The sequence below is a fragment of the Dioscorea cayenensis genome, unplaced genomic scaffold (assembly GCF_009730915.1).
Source record: "Dioscorea cayenensis subsp. rotundata cultivar TDr96_F1 unplaced genomic scaffold, TDr96_F1_v2_PseudoChromosome.rev07_lg8_w22 25.fasta BLBR01001060.1, whole genome shotgun sequence".
Taxonomy (NCBI): Eukaryota; Viridiplantae; Streptophyta; class Magnoliopsida; order Dioscoreales; family Dioscoreaceae; genus Dioscorea; species Dioscorea cayenensis.
The window spans coordinates 115938-125242 of NW_024087451.1; the positions used below are offsets into that span (position 1 = coordinate 115938).

The window sequence follows — 9305 nt, forward strand, 5'->3', positions numbered from 1 at the left end:
AACCATATTTTTCCTTTTCATGCATTCAATAAAAGTTTACAAACATGCATAAATACATTATAAATAAATACAACATGCATGATATACTATTTGTATAAGTTCAATTTCTAGCTTTCCATTTTGGCTTATGAAAGAACATTAAAGTATTCTAAGAATTTTACAAACTTGTCAATCAAGGGTAGAAACGTCATTTTACAAACTAGTCGATCTGTGGGGTGTTTGCATACTTCCAAGAGTGTGATTCAACATGTCCATAAGTTCTAGGGCCTGCAACATCTTCAATACACACTGCATCTGAAATCTCCTTCAAGTCCTCTTCACTTAGTTTTACATTTAGAGACCCTACATTGTCTTCAAGATTGTGTACTTTGGTTGTTCCTTAAAACACAAAGGGAAAAAAATATATTTAAAAAGTATTTCATGAATAATATATTTATATAATAATATTTTGTGAAAGTAATAAATAATCAATAAACTTTATTTTTCATCCATCTCAATTAATTAATTAATTAAACACATGATTATATTATAAGAAACCAACCTGGTATGGGGATGACATCATGACCTTGATGAAGAAGCCATGCAAGGGCTAGTTGAGGGGGAGAACAGTTATGCTTAGAAGCCAAATTTGCCACTCTTTCATACAAAACCTTATTCTTCACTAGGTTTTCTCCTTGAAACCTTGGATGATGAACCTAAAAATTATATAAATTAATAATAATCAATATTATTTTTTATATTTATATTTAGATTAGTATTAATGGTAAAAGAAGAGATCTACATAGACTATATTATGTTGAAATAAAAATAGCAAAGCAAGGTTAGAAGAACTCTAATTAGTGTAAGTGTGTTCTTTGGCTGTAATACTATGTTGAAAAATAAAATATAGATAAAAAAAATAGAAAAATTTATAATTTATGTGAAAATGAAGTTCATCACTCAAATGCACATTAAAAAAACACTTTGGAGGAAGAAGAGCGGGGCGAACCCACTAGAGACCCCAAGGGTGTACACAAGCCTCGGTGGAACAAGTGGGGACAGGGCCGCGCTCACGTGGGCACTGGAACCACCCGTACACAACCACTATTCACAACTCCCAGAAATGTGCCCTCAGCCGAGAATCGAACTCTCACCACTCGGTGAGAGCTCTATCGGCGACCCATGTACCAATAGACCCGAAGGTCGTTGGCATTAAAAAAACACTTTAACATTGCCAAAATGTTGCCATGCAATGACGAGAGTTATAGGACTAGCCACCTCTCCCAATATATTAAAATTTTGTTCTGATTGAGATTAATTGGTGTAAAATATCAAAAGAGAACTGTAAATTAGAAATTTTTTAATAAAAATTAAGTGCAAGAAAATTACATCTTAGAAACGGAGGGAGGACGTGGTTTATCTATATTTTATTTCCGAATATATTAAATATTTCAAAAGTATAACAATAAAAAAATTAAATTAAAGTACACAAAATCAAGTTAGTTTCATGCTAAAATTAATTACATACCAAAAAACTATTTGAAGGGATGCTTTCTACCACTGCTTTCCCTGCAAAGAAACCACGCCCAAGTGGACTATATGGAACCAAACCTATTCCAAGCTCTCTGCATGAAAAAATGTAATATATAGATTTATATTACCCTTCAAATAATTTTTATTAGCTTTTAATTGCATTATATATGTATTGTACAACTTTTATTTTATTGGTATTTATTGCAATGCTATTATTATCCTACAACTTAACATATAATAGATCATTGGAATATTACAAAACCAATATTTCATAATATTTTTCCTTTAAATGTGAACCAAAAGAAATTTTATGAAAGTTATTTCAAATAAGGACAATTTTCGATAGGAAAATAAATCCAAAATATCTCTTCTTTTTATGATATAACTAATTTTATTGATATAACCATTCGTTAATTAATATTAACCAATTTATTAGTAATACATTTTTTTTTAATTCTAATTCAACAAAGAACAAAAATAATTGAATTCTTCTTAATTAAACCAATGTTTCCGTATTACCCATATCTATTAATTATACATGGCAAGTATACATTAACTCAATTTGTTTTTTACATTTTATTGATTAGATTATAGATTTTATTTTTAACGAATAACAACAATGAAATAAAAAATTTAAAAATAATTAAAATAGTGGTCACCCATAGAATAGGAGATCTAGTATTTCCTACCCTTCTTTCCTTCCACTCAAATGTCAAGAATTTGATCTTGTGGATCATACTCATCATCATCATCATCATCAATAATAATAATAATAATAATAATAATAATAATAATAATAGGTTGTGAAAACAAATAATATCTATAGGTTCTGGCAGTGTCAAACCTGCAAAGTGGAAGTATTTCATCTTCAATGTCCCTGGTCCAAAGAGACCACTCAACTTGCAATGCTGTAATTGGATGCACAGCATGAGCACGTCTAATTGTATCAGGGCTTGCTTCACATAGTCCTATGTACTTCACCTTCCCCTCTTCCACCAACTTCTTCATCTCCCTGACCTAATAATAAGAGTTACATTCAATATTAATTAATTAATTAATTAATTAAAGTTGTGTGGCCTAATCTTTAAGCAATGATTTGGTGAATTGATATTTAATAATTTATTATTAGTGCTATAGCAATATATTGAGTTATATCATTATTTAAGTTATTTTGTACATTAATAATATTATTAAGGTAATATTCTATATTAAATGATAAAGAAGTTTATATAATTAAGAGTAAAACTGACATGAAGAGTTTATAAATATTTTCTCTCTTATTTTTTTATTTTTTATTTTTTTTATCATTCCATTGTGAATCCGTCTTTAAAAAGGGGGTTTTACCCAGGTATAAGGCTTATGATACTATGTTAAATAATAGATCAAGATCATAATGACCAACTATTAGTTCATATGTGCTCGTTATATAACTCTAATTATTACAAACTTAAATAGTAAATATATTCTAATACCATCCATGCATTTTTGCATAAGATTTTATTAACAGAAAATTTATCCACCAAGTTGAAATTAATGTTAACCAAGTAGAATGAGATTTATCCATCTAATTATTCTAGTTATATTAAAAGTTAAGTAATCAAATCTTGAGTGGTGAATTTTATTTAATTTTTAATTTCTAATTAGGAGTTTTGGTTGTATGAAAGTTAAATAATTAAGTCACATCTTTTATATCCCTTACTTTTAAATTTAATTATAATTTGGTCATTCAAACATACGTCGTTAATGACGATCACACATGTTACATATTAACTCATATATTATCTATGAGGAACTAAGTATCACCTAAGATGCCACTTGTTATAGTCAGTATATATTCGATGACTAAATTATAAAAAAAATAAAAGTAGATGTTCAAATCATAATTTTATAGAAATGGATGACCAAAATAAAAATTAACATAAGGGCAAGGAAACATTTAGCTTTTTTACCTTTTTCTTTTAATACATATAATTTATTTAAATAGGTATACACATAAGAATTCAAAGAATAAATAAACAAATAAATAGGGCTCAAAGAGAGTGGAATACTCAACGGTATGCTCAATGGGGATTGTTTGATCCACTCGATGCTGGTAATAAAGATCAATATAGTCAACACCCAAACGTTGAAGACTAGCAAGGCAACATGTGCGCACATAATCTGGTGCGCCTTTCACTACTATTCCACTTGTTGCTGCATGCATCACTCCAAACTTTGTTGCTACTTGTATTCTTTCACGTGGTATTTCTTTCAACGCCTGCAATACTAAGTTTGTTTGCTTCAAAATAGGTGGAAATTATTAGCCTTTTTGGCTCTTTCCATAAAAAAAAAAGGTGGAAATTAAAGTGATAATAAAGTAATAAAAATAATATTTTTATATTTCTCGTTCAAAAAAATTATTTTAAAAAAATTAAAATTAAATAATAACTCAAATGAATTCTAAAATAAGTAAAATTTAAAAAAAAAAAAATTAATTCTACATTTTTTTTTAATATTTTTCCTTGTGAATCATAAGAAAAGTTCAAGCGCTTGACAAGAGAAGAGAAGACGCATTATGAGCATTTCAATTTTAATTAATTAATTAATCGAAATGATAATTATCATGACCTAATGTTCATGATTTAGATTTTAAAAGTAGCTCTTAGAAATAATTTTTATAATATCATAGTTTGATAAATAATTACCATTTGATACTTAAATTGCCACATCTGTTATTGGGTCAGTGAAAAATATGCATAGCTCGTTAATCAAAAATAAATTTTCATCAATATTATATAGTTTATTATAATATAAATTACCTAACAACTATTTTACATGAATTTCATATATATATATATATATATATATATATAAAGAAAGAAGGAAAAAAAACTAAGCTAATTAGTCTTGATAGTATATAAAGAAAGAAGGAAAAAAAACTAAGCTAATTAGTCTTGATAGAGAGAGGGCAAGACGGAAACCTTTCCAAGGAGGAGCTCATTTGAATGGGGTCCATAAGCATCAGAGTATCAGAAAGTAACACCCATGTCAAAGGCATGCTTGATGATGTTCACTCCATCTTCATCTTTTAATGGAGAATTATATATGCCCGAAAGGCTCATGCACCCAAATCCCAATTTCGACACCTACATTTTAAAGAGTAATTGTATTAACAAAGAACTTGGTCAAAAATTAAATATATATAGCTGTTTTTGAGCCATATAACTTCCTTGCATCAACAATGAAAAAGGAATATAATATGATCTCTGTTGTAATATGGATCAAGCTCATCAAAAATACTGATACACTTTTATTATTATATCCAATTATTCATTGGGAACCCTTGATCTCTAGCATAAAAAGTCAAGCTGTTTTTAACCACTTTGCTGCTTACCATGACTGTAAAATACAACATGAATAATATTATGTTTTGTTTTATAATTACATATTCATAGTTCTTTTAATAAATAACCCATTCCTAAAGACAATTATATAAAAACAATAATCCAATATACAAACGTACTTAAAAAAATATAAACACATAAATGTCTATATGTAAATCAAAAAGAGATCTGAAACTTTAAAAACAAAACATCCTAGAATAAAGACCAAAAATAGAAAATTAAATAACTTATGCTGTATAATTTCGAATCACAATTTTGAGAGTTATAAGAAGAAGAAGTTGGAAGAATGTATAGAGTTTCTTGCACCTCAAGCCCTTGCCTTCCTAGCTGAACTTTGGGAATAACCATGTTGTGTTTGTTCTGTGGAGAGTTCCCAAAGCTTGGCTTTGATATTTAAAGATGGAAGAGTGATGAGCTATTCATGAGTGCCTCAAATTATGAAAGATTCCATTGAGCACTTAGAGGTAAAAAGAAAAAGAATGGGAGTGGAAACATCACTTGCATGCAGAAACCACCATGATGTCGGACAACTTTTTAGGGTCAGGATCAGGGTTTGGAGTTGCTGAATTTTTAGTTAAAAATGAATTAAAGAGAGAAAGCTGAGCAACATCCACTAAGATGATGCTATGTACGGACGCATGGTTCCAAAACCAGGGAAAGGGGAATCTTTGAATTTTGTCAAAAGAGGATAAGGTTATCAGTGCTTTGTATGTCCTTGATGGTTTCTTATGTAAGCCTTTCAGTGCTTAGTATTATTATCCGGGGAAAAATATTTTTAAGTCCCTAAAATTTTTTAAACTTTCTGTCAAGTCTTTTTGACAAAATTAATGCATGTTCAGTCCTTTTTTTTATATTTTTAGTATTTATTCGTCCCTTCCATCATCTCAAGCTGTGATGATTTTGTTTAATCCCAAAACTACCCTTAAAAAAGTTTGGAGGGAATAATGGGGCCAAGTCACATCATGGTATGGTCATTGTACTGCAAACTTGCTTTGGAAGTTTCACTCTTCTTCTACTTGTGTCTTGGTGGAGAAACTGGTGTTCTTGTTCATATTGTTTCCATTATTGATCCTCTTTTGCCATGGTATGTAAAAACTATTTCTATCTTGCGTTCTCGTCACCGTCTCTCCGTCAAAAAGCTCTCCAGCTGCAACGATTACCCAGCGCAAAAGCATCATCTTGAGCATACCATACATCAACTGATATCGTCTCTAGAGATTTTGTTTTATATTATTATCTTATTTTATTAACCACCATGTTCGAGTTGTCATTTATGACCAAAGGTTTTTGTGTTTCTGTCATGATTAGCCTTAATGGACATGTTTTACACTATTGAAATATAAGGAAGAGGGTTGTGTGTTAGATTTAACTACCTTGATTGGGTACGGATTATTATTGGAAGAAATATGTACGATTGGCACCTTTGAAGCTGTCTTCGATCGAGGAGTTAATTATATAATTCTAGATGAGCAGAAGACAATGGCTTTCCATTAGTTTCCAAAGATGACTTCAGAAACAATGTGCAACATTCACCGTTATTCAAAAATAAATGTGGTTGATATGTTGTTAGGGAGACTATAAATAGTAACACGAGAGCTCTCGGGTCATCAAGGCCATCGTAAATATCATATATCTTTTTATTCTTTCATTTTTATATCTGCGCTTACTGAAGATAACTGTTGTCTTTCTATTCGATGTTAATGGTGTACACATACGATCACGGTGTTCATTATCTGTTTTTGCTCATTGAAATGTTTCGCATTTATTCACGTTAGATTACTTGATTAGTTTTCGGTTTTGCGGTTTAGATGTGCTTTTTGTTAAGATTTTGGTAGTAAGCATTCAATTTTAAAAGCGTTTCATTTGTTATTGAACTAACAATTTGCTCATCATACGAGGAAACATTGATAATGCTACCTTGAGTAGTTACATGGAGGACCCTTTAACAATACGTGTAATCGTCAAAGATTCGGAAACTCGAGTTTTTACTATGATTGATCGTAGTTTTGAAGATCGAAAAGACTTTAAGGATGCATTAGATGTGACTTCAAATGGGTCAAACATCGTAATTTTTAACTTTCGATTCTTAAAAGAGTGATAGAGATAGAGTGGACTGACATGTCGTCGAGAGATTGTCAATGATGTTCAGCCTTTAGAGCGAAACCTCCCTGGTTTGATTAAACCAACGTAGACACACATGCGGTGGGGGCATCATCGGATTAAATTTTTGATAGGTTACTAAGTTTTGGACTTGTTTCTTTAAGGTTACCAAGTTTCAATTTGGATCAAAACGGTTACTATTTGATTTTCATTTCTCAGCGCAGGCGACACGCGAGTAACCACATTCACATCAAGACACGGTAATCTCTGGAAACACAACACGGTCGACTGGTGCCACGCCACTGGGATGCTACCACATCAGTACCACATTTGTCCACGTGGGTTATTTGTACGCAAATGACGATCTTTTCTTCCCCCATTGCTTGCACTCTGGCTCCAATCTGAGCAGGGGCACGACCCCGCCAATGAATTGAGCTCCATCTTCTTCCATTGTTCACCCTGGCTCAAACATGGGCGGAGAATCCGAGGCCGCAGTGGGTCCTCCGACAATGTTAACCGTTGAATTAATGGTGTCGGAAGATAATGGAGCTCAATTCATTTTGTCGGGAGATTGATCGCAATGAGCTGAAATGGAAGCTGATTCAACGCAATAACTGCACCGTGAACAAATAACGATATGTGTCGAGCGACGTGGCCTCATCGACTGACTGTGTTTCCTGAACATAAATCTTGAACTGTGATTGCTCACGTCTGCGGAAAATAATCAGGCAATGACTGCGTTGATCAGGAAGCAGCAACTGCTGAGGCTGGAATTTAAAACAATATCAGCAATCCGATGATACCCCACCGGCAATGTTGTACAATAAACGTGGGGAGGACTCGCCGTTGTTTCTTTATCGACACATGTTGCTCTATCTCTATCGTTTTAAGAACGGTTAAAATTGCGTTTGTTAACTAAAATCTGCAATGCGTCGCCATCTTCAAACGTCAATCATAATAAACGAGGTTGACGAATATTAAGGTCCTCCATCATGTTTGGCGATAACGTCAGTGAACATGAAAACGGGTGGTTCAACAGATGGCCAGGGGCAAATGCCTGAGCAAAGCAAATCCTGGGCGCAGGCTGTGCTGCGGGCGGGCTCCCGGTGAGCAAAACCAGCGTAATCAGGCTGCCGTGTCATGTGCCGTGGCGTCGAATGAAAGACAACGGTTATCGCGTAATGAATGAAGAATAAGATATATGATATTTACGATGACATGTTGAAGCTGTTATGTTGATCTCTAACGGCAAGCCACATTTGTTAATGACGTGCGTGTTCGTCATCTTTGGTATCTTCTCATCTGGGGTAATTAACTCGACCAGCTCGAGGTATTGTTCTTCAATGTCCCAGTCAAATGGTCTTTCACCCTTCCTGCTGTTCACAATGGTGTAAACATGTCAGGCACTGCAATGTTCAACAAAAGGCTCTTTGATCCTCAAATGGACGATGAATGACAAAAAATAAGATAATAATATAAAGATCTCTGGACAGTGTGGCTCAAGGACGGATCTTTGCGGCTGTGTGTGCGCGGGGCGGACGGGCGACGGGCGAACGAGATAGAAATCAGTTTTACATGCTGGCAAGAGGGATCGTAATGGGGCAATGTGGTGGAACATGACCCGCAGGCCTGAGGTGGAGAAGGTGAGACACCGAAACGGTTGCAGTCTGATGACCGCGCCACCGGCAGTGGGCAGCCCGGCTCAGGCACAGGAATGGTTCGGATTAAACAAAATCATCTGGCGGGGACAATATAAAATATAAAAGGACTGAACATGCGATGTTGTCAAAGGGCCCGGCAAAAGTTAAAATTTGGGGACTCTATTTTTCCAGATAAGCACTGAAGAACTTGCGAGAAACCATCAAGTAACCGATAACCTATCACTCTTTGACAAATTCAATTCCCACTCAGGGCCCCCAAACCATGCGTCAACCGCCTTGATGGTGAGCCCGGCTCTTTGGTCATTTTAATATCAGCAGCCTGATCAAAGCGGTCACGTGTCTGCGTAGTGTTCCACTCAAGTCAGTGAGTCTTCATCGTTGAGGGCACTCTGAATAGCGTCGCCTCTTCCCGCGCAGTGTCGGCGCGGGGAACCTCCTGGGAACAGCACAACAGGGTTCGGCTGGAAGGCAGGCGGCTCTCAGGGTGGGTGGTACATGGCCGCAAGTTAGAGGCTGATTTTCTGTTGTTCTTTTATTCTGGGATGTTTTCAAGACTCCGATCTCTTTCCCGCCGCGGGCATTTATGTGTTTATATTTTTAAGTACGTTGTATGTTGGTTATTGTTCTCCAGGAAGTTGCTGTTAAAGGA

The 9305-nt window shown here is 34.2% G+C and overlaps 1 pseudogene; it reads right to left on the reverse strand.

Annotated features, from left to right (window-relative positions):
- Positions 1-16: 16 nt before the first annotated feature.
- LOC120255551 lies at positions 17-5249 on the reverse strand (annotated as a pseudogene).
- Positions 5250-9305: the final 4056 nt, after the last annotated feature.